This window comes from Durio zibethinus, chromosome 19 (assembly GCF_047325235.1).
Source record: "Durio zibethinus cultivar Kanyao isolate XHJ-2024 chromosome 19, ASM4732523v1, whole genome shotgun sequence".
In the NCBI taxonomy this organism is placed as follows: Eukaryota; Viridiplantae; Streptophyta; class Magnoliopsida; order Malvales; family Malvaceae; genus Durio; species Durio zibethinus.
The window spans coordinates 4,899,994-4,916,975 of record NC_143180.1 but is presented as its reverse complement, the minus strand read 5'-3'; the positions used below and the strand labels follow the sequence as shown (position 1 = coordinate 4,916,975).

The window sequence follows — 16,982 nt, the reverse complement described above, 5'->3', positions numbered from 1 at the left end:
ATTCAAAGAGAAGATCAATAATCTATAACTTATAATAAAAACAGTCCCCAGATTGTGATTTATTGTGCACGTAAGTGAAGTCTTAAAAAAGAATTAAGAGGTAAATGCTGGAAACGCAACAAGAGAAGATGCTTCTAGATTGAAAAACAAACAAGAAGCTTTTACAGCTAAAACCGAAAAAATTAAAAGAGAGAAAGGGGGAGGAGAAAGAGAAAGGGAAAGAGAAGAAGGAAGCTTAGGTTTTAATGGGGGAATGAAGATGATATATGGAGGTCTGACAACCACCAATGAAACTGCCAATCGGAGCCCCTTCTTCATCTTCGCTTCTGCTTTAGAGCACGAACAATTTGATTTGCGGTAGTGTGGGGGATGGGTGCGACGGGGAAGGTGAAGAAAATTTAAATTTATTATGCTAGGGATTTGAGGATTCTTCGCCCTATCTTCTTTCCCTCTTCGCTATTCTTGGTATATATTTAAATTTAAGCTTATTATTTTCTTTGTAAATTTATTAAAAAATTGTTTTTCGGATGGTCTAATCAATTGTTTTTAATGGAATTAGTGTATTAATTTTTGAGATTATAGTTATGGTGAACTGTTTTGACTTTACAATCTGTAAGCTAATAGATTTCAAGGTTCGACTGGAGTGGCTGACATGCGTGCTCTTAAAAACCCCTAAATCATTCTACATCTGCTTGGTCTACCTTTCACTCTCCTAATCCCAAACCCAGATCACTAGTGCTCACTCCTTGCTCCTCCTTCACCGGTGACCCACCTCTGCACATACGACAATGTTTTCCCTAAACTTTTTGTGACCGTTGATCAATTCTTCATTTTCATAATTTGATGATGTTGGGGATTTTATTGATTTAGTACCTGAATTTGATAAGGTGAAGGTTTATGGGTTTGTTTATTTATTAATTTTTATTTATATTTTTATTAATTTAGGACCTGAATTTAAAAATGTGAAGGTTTAAGGGTGCAATGTTTTTATTGATTTACTGAAATTTGGTTTTCCATTTGTCACTTCTTGAAATATCTATTCTTGAAATATTAATAGGTAGGACGAGACATTTGAATTTGTTACTTTGAATTTCTGTGATCCATAATTTATTTTTTATTCTAATGACCATTGTTGTTATTAGGTTAAAAATTATGCCCATGCCAACCCATGACCCAAGTTTAGTTGCAGCAGCATGTTATGTGATTGCTATAAGAAAGTGGAGTATAAAAGTCAATATTTATTTTGTTGGAGTTAAAACCGCTAATGATGGGTTTTTTATCATATTATAAAAAAAGTGTACTCTGCAATTTCAATTTCCTTCAGATCAGAGCATACAGCTCCGAAACCTTTAATTAAAAAGCCTTGAAATTTTTCTATAAAATCCAGCAAGCCAAAAGCCAATATTTAATCTGTATATCCCAACGAATGGAGTAATTCCTTAATAGTATCAAGTGTTGGTATACAGAAGAGTAGTAATATAATTTAAGTCTTCTTCTCCAACTAATTTCTATACATAGTCAAAGGTATCTACCAGCTCTCTGCAAGCAATCTCTTATGTCAAGTTGGCTGATCGCAGCTCACCTTCCCAATCTCATAGAATTCGCATCATAGTCAATGGCATCTACCAGCTCTCTGTAAGCAATCTCCACGTATAGATAAAAGTTGGCTGTTCGCAGCTCACCTTCCCATAAAAGCTTCTTCACCTCAACAACCACAGCCTTCTTCTTCTTCAACAAGTCTAAGGAGTGCACACCCGATCATTCCAAACCCAGTAAGTACTTCAACCCATAATTAGACAACAAAATAATTATACCTTAATTCTCTTTTTATTTTTATTTTCTCCTCAAAATTTTAATATATACACTAATTTTCAGGAATAGTTTTGTTAATATTTCACTGAAACAAATTACTAATATGATGTTTTAATTGTTTCAGCAAAAGTTCAAGAACTATAAGTTTATGAAATCAACGAGCAAGACAAAAACAGCCCTGCGGTTTTAAAACTGAGCCAAAAACCTGCTAACTCTCTTGGTGATTAGGATTTTTATGGTATTCTTCTTTCATATGTTCATTTATATCATCCTTGCTTCCTTTCTGTTCATTTTTTTTAATCTAATTCTTCTTATGTTATTTTAGAAAAAGCCTTATGTAACTTTTAATAGTTTTTCTAATCCCTTTTTTCAGCCATGGCTAAACACTGGCTTAGGTTTAACTATCATTTACAATGAATATCTGCTTTCCTTCCTAGCTGTGTTGTATTTTTAATAAAATATTGATATCTCATCTAATTGAAGTATTATTTCTTGCTCAAGTTTATTTGTAATGTTTGAAGTTACAAATATAATGGACAAATATAATGATTTGTGTTTCATTGATCAATAAAATGGTTTATGGTTCATTAAGCAGGGATTGTTCTTGTCTGTGACATATTTTGATCTTTTCAAATTAGGTAAATTTGAATTCTGCTGGTTTTTCTTTGTGGTTATAGGGATTTACAACATATGCAGAGAGGACAATTGTTGAGGCTGTGTAGGGTGAAGACAGAGCTGTATTAAATATTGGGATTGGTTGGAGGGGCTTAAATGAGGTAATGGAGAGATTCAAGGACAACCTGGAATTCACAAAGCTCAAAACCAATCAGGAAAGAGTTGATCCAGACGCTGTTTATTCTGATGTTCTTTATGAGAAGGGTTTTCAGTTCCTATGGCGCATTGAACGTCAGGTAAGTTGAATGTTTTTTCTTTAAAGTTTTCACGTTGTTTGTAAATAATATTAGTACATCATTATGTGGTTTTTATGGAATGCTTAGATTGGAAGACCAGCTTTTGATGAATTTAATCAATCATTGAAAACGTGCGAGAAATTTAAAATATTTTATTTATTACAATAAGACTTTAATTTATTGTATCTATCAATACAAATTTTTTCAATAGATTGTCAATGTATTGGAATTCTTCAAATGGAATTTCTCGAAGTATGAATTTGTATTTGATGCAGAAGATTGGTAGGTTATCTTTGATAGTAGCATTCATTGCTCAATCTGCTACAAATGTTTTCCAAGCAAGGATGAAAGAGTTTACCATGAAGGTATTTTGGAAATTTTGATTTCGATTTCCTTTTTAATTGCTTTGCAAGTTGATATCTTGCATTGGCTGATGATGATATTGGCTGTTGTTGAATCTTTATTATTGATATCTGCATGCTAAACTTCTCTTAGATGCATGGACATTGTTTGTCTTATATTGTTTAGATAAAAAACCATTGAAGGTTGTGTTTATTTTAAGTCATATATATTAGATAAAAAAAGTAAATGAATATTTATTATTTTGTTTATTTTGAATATATTACATATTTTTTAAAATATCATTATTTTTATTTCCGTAACATAGTGCAGGCATGCATTCTAGTATATAAAATAATTATTGAAAATACTATTTATAATTTAAATTTGATTAATAATTATTCAATGATAAAAATTATATTAAATTTTTTTGTAAAAATATAAATTTAAAAAATATATCACTTTTGCTTAAAAATGTTTTAAATTTTACACATTAATATATAATAAAATCTTTCAATTTATGCCATTTTTAGTTCCATCAAGAAGACAATTAAGTTAAAAATTAGCAACTCACTTTGGGCTGTATTTCTTCCAAAGATCTGGCTGTGTGCAATTCGTAGGGGTCTTGAAATCGTGAATTAAATGTATTATGGTTAAGTGTTCTTGGTTAAACTGTTGTAATCTTTAAACTGATTGATGTTGTCTTTTGAAGTATGCTTGATCTACTTCTTTTTTGGATGAATAATGACTTCTGAAGTCTTCCTGCAATTGACATTGGCGTCGATTGAAATGTTTCTACTTTTTCTTTTCTTTTCCTTTCTTTCATTTTGTTTATATGTTGTAAAGGAGGAAGATGGTTAACTAGGGTAGAGCAGCCAGGTTGCAAGTGGTTTAAATTTCAACCATAACATTTATTTCAGTGTTAAAATTAATAGTTTGATTAAAAATTTTCAATCCATTTATTTATATTTTAAAATTTGATATGGATTTTAAAATTATAATTTCAATTTCGTTATCAAATAACTTGGTTCGAACATATTAAAGAAAATATTATAAGAATCAAAGCTTCAAATCTTATTTGAAATAAATTCAACTTTTAACTCTTTCACTTCATGTTATCTCTATTTAGCTTACATATTAAATTTATCAAATAATAAATGAAAAAAATATATTTTATCTAATTTTCGGATTTTCTTATCAAACACATTAAAAATAACATATTTGTAATGTTTTCACTTTTCTCCCTTTAAATTTCATTTATAAAACTTTATCTAAACCCTCATTTAGAATGAATTGATGCTACTATTCAATGCGTTTTAGGTATCTTTTTGTCGCAATTACAATGTGTTTGTTTTTGGACAATGAAGGTACGGTATGATTATGTTCAAGTGGCTCCACCACACCATACTTTTGGACACTTTTAACATTTTTGCCCTCTTTTTTTTTAATTAATAAATTATGAAATAATTTTTTAATTTTATATAATGAAAAATTTTATTATATAATAAACTTATAAATAAACAAAATTATAATTATATTATTAACTAAAAATTAGTATTTTATAAATCTTATTATTATATAAAAATAAATTTACAAAAAATAAATTTTAGTATTATATTATATTATTATTTTAATTAAAAATAGATAACTATATCATCAATAAAAAATTAAAGAAAAAATTATCATTTGAGATATTATTATTTTTATTAATTTTTAATTATTTATCAAAAAATTATTATTGGACATAGAAATAAATTACTGATTTTTAAATTATTTATTAATTTTATAAATGTTAAATAATTTAAAATTTTTATTACATACAAATTTAATGTTGATTTCTCTTCTAATTATAATTTACCTTACTTTCGCCACTTGTTTCTATGGAATCACATATCTTGACAATTAATTTTAAATCTCATTGATACAGTATCCAATCTAATTGCTATTTTTAATCTCACCAAAGTTAATATTATCAACCATTCAAGTGAATCCTAAAACATTTCCATTACACTAGAGATATCAATTTTATCCAAATTTGATAAAAATTTAATTTTTTATTTGAATGAAATTAAAAAATATTAAATTGCATAGACGAAGATAAAAATGTGCATGATTTAAAACTTTACTTACAAAATTTCATTTAAGTCTTTCTCATTCAGTGTTAACTGACTCTTACGTATCCTTCAACATATAATTTAATTAGCACCATGAATATGTTGGAAATGAGAGGCCAAAAGAATTGAATAAGACTCCATATTGAATAAAAAGATAGGCTTGAACCAAATTAAATGAATAAAAATTTATATATATTTTTTAGAATTGTTATTTTATAAATTGACTTGACTATTGATTTATGATTTATGGGTTAATATCTTTATTTAATAATTGAATTATTATTTTATATATATAGATGACAAAGTTTTTAAAAATTTATTAATTTTTATAAATATATTATTATAAAATGCATGTCAATTTTTTAATTTTGTTTATAAAATTTAAAAAGTTTATATTAGATAAATTTTAATTCATTAATTTGTCTATGTACTTAATTATTTTAATTATGACCTAATGACATATAATAATCTTATAAACTCATTTATCAAGATTAAAATTTTGTTTGATATATCATATAATTTTCATTTAAAAAAATTATCATGAAACTTTTATAACCCATGCTTTTGATTAAAATAAGCACAAACTTAACTAGAAATTTTTTATTATAAAAAATAAAAAATAAATAATCAATATTTTTGAGAGAATTTAAAATTTAATTCACTTAATTTAAATATCGGTATTTAAAGGTCTTTTATGATACAATTTTTTTTAATAAAAAATTGAACAAAATTAATTTAAATCTAAAAGACATGCAGATATTAAAGTTATATTTTTCTACTTAATGTTGATGTTTCATAGAAAGTGAAATGGTCTAAAATGTAAAGCTAGAGTTGATGGCAACGCCCAAACTTAGTGGGTTGGAGACAGCCGTTGAAATTGGGTTGGAATTACCTGCCGTAAGACTGGAAGCATCGCCAATCAAGCTTTCTAGATTATGGTCCACAGACAAAAAAATTAAATAAAGAAATAAAAAGGGATGGATGCCATGTGGCACATTAAAGAAAGGCCGTACATTATAAAAAATTATTGTTTAGATACTCATCTAATTAAGTAAATCATTTAAAACTTATTCAAAACTTAAAAATGTATATTATTGGTGAATTTAGAATTTTTTCTAAAGATTTGTTATGCTTTTAAAGGGCAATTTTATAAAATTGATCAATAATTGTACATATGTTCATTTAATTAGCTTAAATTAATCATTTAAATTCTAGCATTTTAACAATATTTGTCACATAAATATTAACATGTACAAACAGAAGTCGCAAAAATTTAAACATAGAAAACCAAATCCAAAAATGAATGAATTTATAGTGTAGACACCCAATTTGATCCAGGCTCGAATCAATTAGGTTTGGTCCAAATGGGTAAGTATATATATATATATATTTTTTTCTCTTCATTTTTTTTTTTTTGTATTTTACATTTTTATTTTTTTTGTATTTTATTTTTATTATTATTATTTTATATATATTTTTCCTTTTTTTTATTATTATTTTTTTATCTTGGGTATTTATGTATCTATTAATATGTATATATTTTTATTATTATTTTTTTCATCTTCTTTTTTTCCTGTTAATATTTATGTATTATCTGTTATTTAATTTTAATTTATCTGTTAATTTCTCTGATTTATCTGATTTATTTTCGTTTGATTTTTTCTTTTATTTTTTTGATTTATCTGGCTGAAAATTGGATTGGGATTCAATCAAAGAGTCCATGTTGGATTCAATGATTGAATCCCGATCCAAAGAGGAATTGGGATTGATCAGAAATTCTTCTGATCAATCCCTATAAAAGGGACCCTCTGGAACAGAAGCAAGACAGAAAAAAACAGTGAGCAAAAAAATTGTTGGTTGAGAGAACAAGGGCGTATAGAAGGCTAAGAAAAGGTTTAGAAGTGTTCTAGGAATTAGCAAAAAATTTTTGGAGATTTTTGGAGATTTTTTTTTTCTGGGAATTTCTAGAAAATTTCCAGATTCCGGTGATTTTTTTGGCGAAGGTTGAATTTTTTGACGATAATTTCGGCCAACTTTGAAGTTTCCGGTGAAGGATCCCAGAAACCAACTAACTTTTCGACGAACTTCCGACGAAAAACCCAGATTCCGGTGAAAAATTCCAAAATCTAGTGAATATTCAACCGAAGTTCTTCGGCATTTTTAGAGAGAAGCGAGAGAAAAGAGAAAGAAGAGAGAGAGAGGGGAGAAGGTTTCTGCTGAAAAACGAAGGGAACAGCCTTATATACCTTCCCAAAATGACGTCGTTTTGCCTTAAGTGACCTAGAGGATCCGTACGTTTTATCGAGATCCAACCCGACCCGAGCGTCGACCCGCTTCCTGACCCGCGCGTGTTTTACCTCCCCGAGCTGTTAGTCAAGCCGAGCTAACGTCTCGAGCCGCTTCCCTGAGTCGTTTCTCTTCCTTGAGCCGAGCCGAGCTGAACCGTACTCCGAGCCGCTCCAGGTTTTTTTTTTTTGAATTTATTTATTTATTTGTTTATTTATTTTTATTCTTTTTATTTATTAGATTAGGTTTATTTAATATTCTTTTATCTTTATTTTATTTTTATTTTTGTTTTACTTTTCTTTTTTTATTTATTTATTTTATTTATTTTCACTTTTATTTTGTTTTATTATTCTATTTTCCTTAAAAATAAATTTTCAAAAAATCAATTTTTGAGGAAAAGTTGAAAGTATCAATTTTCCTCAAAAAAATAAAAGTTTCCAAAAAAAATATTTTTGGGGAAAAGTTGAAAGTATCAATTTTCCTTGAAAATCAAAGTTTCCAAAAAAATATTTTTAGAGAAAAGTTGAAAGTATCAATTTTTCTTAAAAATCAATTTTCAAAAAATCAATTTTTGAGGAAAAGTTGAAAGTATCAATTTTCCTTGAAAATAAAAGTTTCTAAAAAATATTTTTGGGGAAAAGTTGAAAATATCAATTTTCCCAGCACAAAAACAATCATTCTTTTCTTCCTTTTTATTTTGATTTTGATTTTGATTTTTCTTTAAATAATCCGACGATGAAGCCTCTGTAAGTAAAACAGTAGTTTTCTTGCATACTCCTAAGGTGAGGGAATTTTCTCAATTTTTTGCTAAAAGTATTAGAGTCAATTGAGAATAATTTCCAATAATTAATTACTTGGTAAAATTTTAAGACTTATTGGATAACAAAAATTTAAGCTAGTACCATCTTTTGATGGGCGTTGTGAGGGTGTTATAACCTTCCTCACACGTAACCGAACTTTCGAACCCTGTTCTGGTTAGTAGACCTGAACCTATTCTTTTAGGGACCCTTAAACTTAGGTGTTCCCTAGAAAGACAGATTCCTAAGGTGGCCAATCGTACCTAGATAAAAAAAGATTGGTGGAGACTCCCTTTAAGTCAATGTCTAGCGATAGATCCCCGGATCTAGACGTTATGACAGCTTGGCGACTCCGCTGAGGACTTTGAGAGTTAGGCCAGCAAATAATTTGTGTTATCCAAAAGCCTAATAAAATTGAACCTTTTTGTATATATGTGTTATTATTCATGTTTATTTACCTTGTTAATTATGTCATTCATATGCATGTGCATAACATGAGCTCTACACCCGAGCTCCGTCCCTCTAGAAAGGAGTAAAGTACCTATTGCTTTCGTGAGGTTTAATGCCTCCGCAGTGGCTAGCGAAATACTCCCACTCAAATTGAACCTTTTTCGCGTGTAGCCTATAATGGGTGAGGATTAAGGTGCCTTACTAGTTTGTGATGGACAAGGATGTAAGGAACAATTTGAGAACCTTTAGACTTTGAACTTAAAACCGCATATAGTGAACCTTAAGAGTGCCTAAACCTAGGATAGAACCCTTTCTACCCAATGATAGATATGCCCTGAAATTAAGACACAAAAAGGGTGTTTATCTAATCATTTTGATTGTTTAACTTTGTGTATCATTTTCATTATCATATGTAATATTATGCATCAGCATCACTTTAATTTCATCCATGGAACTAACTATGTTGTTTGTCTGATTGTATGCATCTGCATTATTTTCATGATCATGTTTTAACACAATCATTTACATTCATTTCATACTAGATTTCATTCAGGAAAATGTACATTTCATTCGTGCATCAAAGCATCATATATAAAGCATAGCATAACATTTCTAATCATAAGTATGGTACTCAAGGTTCCAGGATAGCTTCATCTAGTGAGAACCCTGCCCATTGATATAACACAAGATCCAGAGCAAGACAAATGGAGCAAAAAAATTCTCATAGATTTGAAAAGATAGAAAAAGCACAAAAGAAGATTGAAAGTGAGCTGAGCAAGATTCTGGATGCTCTTAATAACATGAATAAAGGAAAATGAGTTGAAGAAAACGTAAGCCAATAGGTTCCCCCGTTGCAAGAAGTGGCTGACCTTTTATATCCTTTAGGCTTTGGCCCACCTCAAGCCCAGTCTACTCAAAAAGTCCGGCCACAACACTTCACATATCCAACACATCCTGGAATGCCATCAGCTTCCAACCCAAGGTAGTATAATAGCTATGTAAATCCTGTCTTCACTGAAAAGGTAGCAAAACCAATTCCTAATCTAGATGATTTAAAAGAGAAGGAGAAAGAAAAGATAAGAGTGGAAGTTCAGGAAAGCTCCAAGATTAGTATGTTAGAGCAAAGACTACGAGCTGTGGAAGGATTTAGCTTTTATGGGTCAGTTGATGTTGCTGGGCTCTGCCTAGTCCCTGATGTGGTTATTCCCCATAAGTTCAAAGTACCAAAATTTGAAAAATATGATGGTACAAAATGCCCCAAAACTCACATCACAATGTACTGTCGGAAGATGACAGCTCATGCTCAAGATGAAAAACTGCTAATGCATGTCTTTCAGGATAGTCTTACTGGCTCCGTGGCCAGATGGTATGTTCAGCTGGACAGAACTCACATTCGTTCTTGGAGCGATATGGCACATGACTTCATCAGTCAATATCGACATATTATCAATTTGGCCCCTGATCGTTTATCTTTACAAAATCTAGAGAAAAAGGCAAACAAGTCTTTTAAAAAGTATGCCCAGAGGTGGAGGGATGTTGCTTCTTAGGTACAACCTCCTCTGACCGAGAAAAAAACTATAGTGCTGTTTGTTAGCACTTTAAAACCTCCCTATTATGAAAAGATGATAGGGAATGCAACGAAAAACTTTACTGATATGGTAATTTCAGGAGAAATCATTGAGAGTGCCATCAAGAATGGTAAGCTAGAAAGAAATGAAGCATCTAGCAAAAGACTCTCGGAGAAAAAAAAAATTGAAACTCAGGCTGTGAGCTTTGATTGATAGTAATTTGGAGGTTATTCACCTTACCCACCACCAGAATATCTGTCATATCACCCCGCTGTAAATAACACTTCCTTTCACCCATACCAACCATTTACACAATCACCATACCCCCAAACATATCAAACTTCTCATAGCCCTCAAAATATCATGTACAGTCCTAACACTCAGCCTACCCCAAGACCCCAAAATCGCCCAACTAACCCCATTGGTGGATCGTGGGAACAACGAACTACCCGTGAAAAACTTATGTTTGACCCGATTCCAATGACTTATACAGAATTATATAAGGAGCTCTACAACAGTCATTTGATTGCTCCAAGTAAATTGGAACCCCTCAAGCCACCTTACCCCAAGTGGTACGATCTCACAGCCCACTGTGACTACCATTATGAGATTGCTGGTCACTCCACCGAAAATTACACTACCCTGAAACACAAAGTGCAACGATTGATCAAGGATGGAATGATTTGCTTTGATACGGGAGGGGTGACTGCACCGAATGTTAGTGGCAATCCTTTGTCGAATCATAATGTGAATGCTATAAGTGAAGGCGAAGTGGGGCTTAATTAAGAGGAGTGGGTTCGCCTTTGTCCGTCAGATTATGAGCTGAATAATTGGAGTGCTATCGAGATGCCTATGACTTTTAAGAGTGATACAATATAATTGTAACATCCCAATAGCTATTGCCCAAGGCATTGGGGTGATCTTTCTTGTTCGGGCCATTCATCATTTATTATTTTTAATAAAAATTAGGAAGGATGCATTTTCATTCATTTTTTCTTGTGTCTTCATTATTTCCATCTTTCCAAGCACATCTTGCCAACATATCCCATTTCATTCAATTTCAGGTCTTTAAATGAACATGAAGATAATCATGATAACAATCAAGAGGTTAGCTTTGAGAATTCAATTAACACTGATGAACTTGACAATGAAGAGAATTATGAAGAATATGTTATGCCTCCAGACCTAATGAGGATGATTGAACAAGAAAATAAGCCAATTGAGCCTCATCAGGAGGTAGTGGACTTAGTGAATCTGAGAAATGAAGAGAATAAGAAAGAGGTCAGAATGGGCACTTCACTTTCATCAAAAAATAGACAACGATCGGCAGACCTACGTCAAGAATTTGTAGATATATTTGCTTGGTCTTACCAAGATATGTCAGGGCTAAGCACAGAGATAGTGGAGCACAGATTGCCCCTAAAGCCAGAATGTAAACCAATTCAACAGAAACTGAGACGGATGAAGCTCAAAATGCTGTTAAAGATTAAAGAAGAGGTGAATAAACAATTTGATGCAGGTTTTCTACAAGTGGCTAAGTATCCAGAATGGGTAGCCAATATAGTCCCAATTCCTAAGAAAGATGGAAAAGTATGAATGTGTGTAGACTATCAGGAGTTGAATAAAGCTAGCCCAAAGGATAACTTTCATTTGCCTCATATCGACACACTGGTAGATAACACGGCTAAGCATTTAATTTTCTCCTTTATGGATAGTTTTTCAGGGTATAATCAGATAAAAATGGTTGTAGATGATATGGAAAAGATTACTTTGTGTCTTTTTATGATGGATAGTTTTTCAGGGTATAATCAGATAAAAATGGCTGAAATTAGCCAACATTTTGCTAATAAAAGACATTCTATTTCATTCTTTGTGTCTTTTTATGATGACTGTTTCTCAACCATTCATATTCCTTTCTTCTTAGAACCCCACCATGGAAGAAATGTGCAAATGCATTCTTACTTTTTAAGTTTGAAATAATGATAGATGAATGAATAACAACATGAAAGATTTTTACATTACATTGAATAAGTTAAGAGTGATAAAGGCAGAATCAAGATGTTGAGTTTCTGATTAGGACATTGAATCTGAGAAGAGATTTCTTACAAGAAGAATGTGAGTGGAAGAGACAATTAAGAGCTACACTGGCTTGATCTTAGAAAAGCAGTGTAATTGGATCTTTGAAGAATCAAAAGGCTTGATGCCCAAGAAAAAGCTTGAGAAACTTGAGTACCATACATTGAATAGGAATTAATTGGCCAACATCTGCATAGCATGCATTGAAATTCATATGCATTGCATAGCATACACTACTTTCAAGAAAGTATAGTGTATAAATTCAACAAGCAGAGGTGTTTCAACATCCTACATAGAAAAGACATATATGAAGATATTTTGCAAATTTGAGAAAAAACTTGTCAGGTAAGTTCCTAATCCTTGAAATAGGATGTCTTTTGGTATCAGGTAAGACCTTTGGGCATAATCTCCTGAAATTTCTTCAAACACAACTTTCAACTCCTTTGGACATGATTGTCAATGAGCAATTTACTTTTCAAAGTCGTGGTGCCTTTGTTTAGAGGAGCAATTTACTTTCCTAAAGTCGTGGTGCCTCTGTTTAGAGGAACAATTTACTTTTCAAAGTCGTGGTGCCTCTGTTTAGAGAAGCAACTTATTTTTTTCAAAGTTGTTGAGCCTCTGATTAGAGGAGCCATTTATGTTTCTTAAAGTTATTGAGCCTCTGCCTAGAGGAGCTTTAATCAAAAACAAAAAAAAATAAAAATAAAAACAAAACAAAAAGTAAAAAGGTCGAGTTGAGTCTTGATTGGGTGTCTACGTCTTTGCGCAATTTTTGTTTCACAAAAAATGTGCAAAGAGAGGCAGCTGTAGACACCCAATTTGGTCCAGGCCTGGATCAATTGGGCCTAGTCCAAATGGGTAAGTATATATATATATTTTTCTCTTCATTTTATTTTTATTTTTTTTGTATTTTACATTTTTATTATTATTATTTTATATATTTTTTTCTTTTTTTTTATTATTTTTCTTATCTTGGGTATTTATGTATCTATTAATATGTATATATTTTTATTATTATTATTTTTTCTTCTTCTTCTTTTTTTCCTGTTAATATTTATGTATTATCTGTTATTTAATTTTAATTTATCTGTTAATTTCTCTGATTTATCTGATTTATTTTCGTTTGATTTTTTCTTTTATTTTTTTTATTTATCTGGCTGGAAATTGGATTGGGATTCAATCAGAAGAGTCCATGTTGGATTCAATGATTGAATCCTGATCCAAAGAAGAATTGAGATTGATCAAAAATTCTTCTGATCAATCCCTATAAAAGGGACCCTCTGGAACAGAAGCAAGACAGAGAAAAACAGTGAGTAAAGAAGTTGCTGGTTGAGAGAACAAGGGCATATAGAAGGCTAAGAAAAGGTTTAGAAGTGTTCTAGGAATTAATAGAAATTTTTTAAAGATTTTTGGAGATTTTTTTTTTTGGAATTTTTGAAAAATTTCCAGATTCCGGTGATTTTTTTGACGAAGGTTGAATTTTTCGGTGACAATTTCGGGCCAACTTTGAAGTTTCCGACGAGCTGCCCAGTTTTTGGTGAAGGATCCCAGAAACCAACCAACTTTCTGACGAAATTTCGACGAAAAACTCAGATTTCGATGAAAAATTTCAGAATCCGGTGAATATTCTACCGGAGTTCTTTGACCTTTTTAGAGAGAAGCGAGAGAAAGAAAAAGGAAGAGAGAGAGAGGAGAAAAGGTTTCTGTCAAAAAACGAAGGGAACAGCCTTATATACCCTCCCAAAACAACGTCGTTTTTGCCTTAAGTGACCTAGAGGATCCGTACGTTTTATCGATATCCGACCCGACCCAAGCGTCGTCCCGCTTCCTGACCCGCGCATGTTTTGCCTCCTCGAGCCATTAGCCGAGCCGAGCCGACGTCCTGGGCCGCTTCCCCGAGCCGTTTCTCTTCCTTGAGCCGAGCTGAGCCGAGCCGAGCCGTACTCCGAGCCGCTCTAGGGTTTTTTTTTTAATTAATTTATTTATTTGTTTATTTTTTATTTATTTTTATTCTTTTTATTTATTAGATTAGGTTTATTTAATATTCTTTTATCTTTATTTTATTTTTATTTTTGTTTTACTTTTCTTTATTTTATTTATTTATTTTCACTTTTATTTTGTTTTATTATTCTATTTTCCTTAAAAATAAATTTTCAAAAAATCAATTTTTGAGGAAAAGTTGAAAGTATCAATTTTCCTCAAAAAAATAAAAGTTTGCAAAAAAAATATTTTTGGGGAAAAGTTGAAAGTATCAATTTTCCTTAAAAATAAATTTTCAAAAAATCAAATTTTGAGGAAAAGTTGAAAGTATCAATTTTCCTTGAAAATAAAAGTTTCCAAAAAATATTTTTGGAGAAAAGTTGAACTTAAAAATAAATTTTCAAAAAATCAATTTTTGAGGAAAAGTTGAAAGTATTAATTTTCCTTGAAAATAAAAGTTTCCAAAAAATATTTTTGGGGAAAAGTTAAAAATATCAATTTTTCCAGCACAAGAACAATCATTCTTTTCTTCCTTTTTATTTTGATTTTGATTTTGATTTTTCTTTAAATAATCCGACGATGGAGCCTCTGTAAGTGAAACAGTAGTTTTCTTGCATACTCTTGAGGTGAGAGAATTTTCTCAATTTTCTGCTAAAAGTATTAGAGTCAATTGAGAATAATTTTCAATAATTAATTACTTGGTAAAATTTTAAGGCTTATTGGATAACACAAATTTAAGCTGGTACCATCTTTTGATGGGCGTTGTGAGGGTGCTATAACCTTCCTCACACGTAACCGAACTCCTGAACCCTATTCTAGTTAGTAGACTTGAACCTATTCTTTTAGGGACCCTTAAACTTAGGTGTTCTCTGGAAGGACAGATTCCTAAGGTGGCCAATCGCACCTAGATAAAAAAAGATTGGTGGCGACTCCCTTTAAGTCAATGTCTAGCGATAGATCCCCGGATCTAGATGTTATGACATATAGTCAACATCACAATTGGTATGCATATAATTTCAAATATGAGTCTAATTCATAACTCAAGTTATGGATTACTAAAATTCTAAGAACACACGGTACGTTTGGTTCGTGGAATGAAATAAAAGAGAAATGAAATTGGTATTTTGCAAGAATAAAAAATAGAAGGAATAGAATATAATATGTATTATGAAATCTAGTTATTATAATAGAATAGAGGAGAAATTAGTATTAATATGTTTGATTAGTTCAAAGAATATGATAGAATAAGTTCAAAAGATCATTTTACCCTTATAATTTATTATAAAAATTATCAATTAAGAAAAATAATTAATTAATTAATAGTAATTTAATATAAAAATTTTAAATTTGAATTAATATTAAATTAGAAATATTAAATATTAATTTAATAATCTTAAATATTATTAATAGTATTGAAACTGATTGAATAATATTAAAAGTGAAAAAGAAGTAATATGATATCTTTAATTAGAAGATGTAAAAGTATGTTTTTATGTTAATCCTTGTCGAATTTTAACTCTTCCAGACAAAAATTGAATCTATAAAATGACTTAAATTTTGAACTATTTAATTTTTAAAATTTAAACTTGAAATAATCTAATTTAACCATCAATTTTTCATGTACTTAAGTCTATTGAAGAAAATATGAAATATTGAGTTAATGTTTACTCTAAGGTTTGTACTTAATTAAAAATAAATTTTTGAACATAAGACTACCGATAATCGATCCATGACCACTTGAATTAAGAATCCAATTCCTCCAACAAACTACATAATTATTGATGAACTAAATTCTTTTGTGATGCAAATACTTAAAATAAAAAATTATTTTGCATACTAATAGTAAAATTAGAGTATTGACAAGTATTCTACTAAAATATATTTATTAAATTAAAAAATTAATTATTAAAATCAAATAAATTCGTGTCAACTCCTTAATCTCTTTTTTAAAATTTAAAAATATCATTATCAATATATAAAATTATTGCTAACGTATAAAATGATAATCCTAAATGTTTTACCATTTTGCATTTTTGTCTTCTAAAGGAAGAAGAATATTGCATCATGTGTAAAACATAAATAAAGCTTTTTTAAGTGAAATTCGTAAATTTTTTAATAAAAATAATTTAATAAAAATGTTTTTTAAAAAACCAAATTAATAGATTGATAGAATTCACCTATCTAAAAAAATATTGATAGAATTCACAATTCAATTAAAATTTGGAAACTAAGAAACAATTCAATTAAAAATTGGACACTAACTTTCGATTCGTATTTCTTCTAAAGATCGAGTTGTGTGTAATTCTTAGGGTCTTGAAATCATTTAAATTCATTGTGGGTTAAGTATTTTTGGTTAAACTATTGTAATCTTTAAACTGATTAATCTTGTTTTTTTGAAATAAACTTGATCTATTTCTTTTTGGATGAATAAATTGATTCATTTATCAAAAAAATCTTCTAATTTATCAATTTAAAATTTTAATTTTATTTAATTATTTTTAATAAAAATTTTAATAAACTTTACTTACATAATTTTATTTAATTCATTTAATTCTTTCCTATTGCGTCGTAATGTTGACAATTATTGCATATCCTTTGGCCGATACTTTAATTAGCATCGTGAACATGTTACAAATGAGAAGTCAAAAG

At 30.0% G+C, this 16,982-nt stretch overlaps 1 long non-coding RNA gene across 1 annotated transcript; it reads left to right on the top strand.

Annotated features, from left to right (window-relative positions):
- Positions 1 to 1,627: 1,627 nt before the first annotated feature.
- LOC149513374 (uncharacterized) lies at positions 1,628 to 3,264 on the top strand. The gene is made up of 4 exons (XR_016330215.1): positions 1,628 to 1,772; positions 1,937 to 2,050; positions 2,490 to 2,723; positions 2,999 to 3,264. It is a non-coding gene; the product is annotated as an uncharacterized LOC149513374 (long non-coding RNA).
- The last annotated feature ends 13,718 nt before the right edge of the window (positions 3,265 to 16,982 follow it).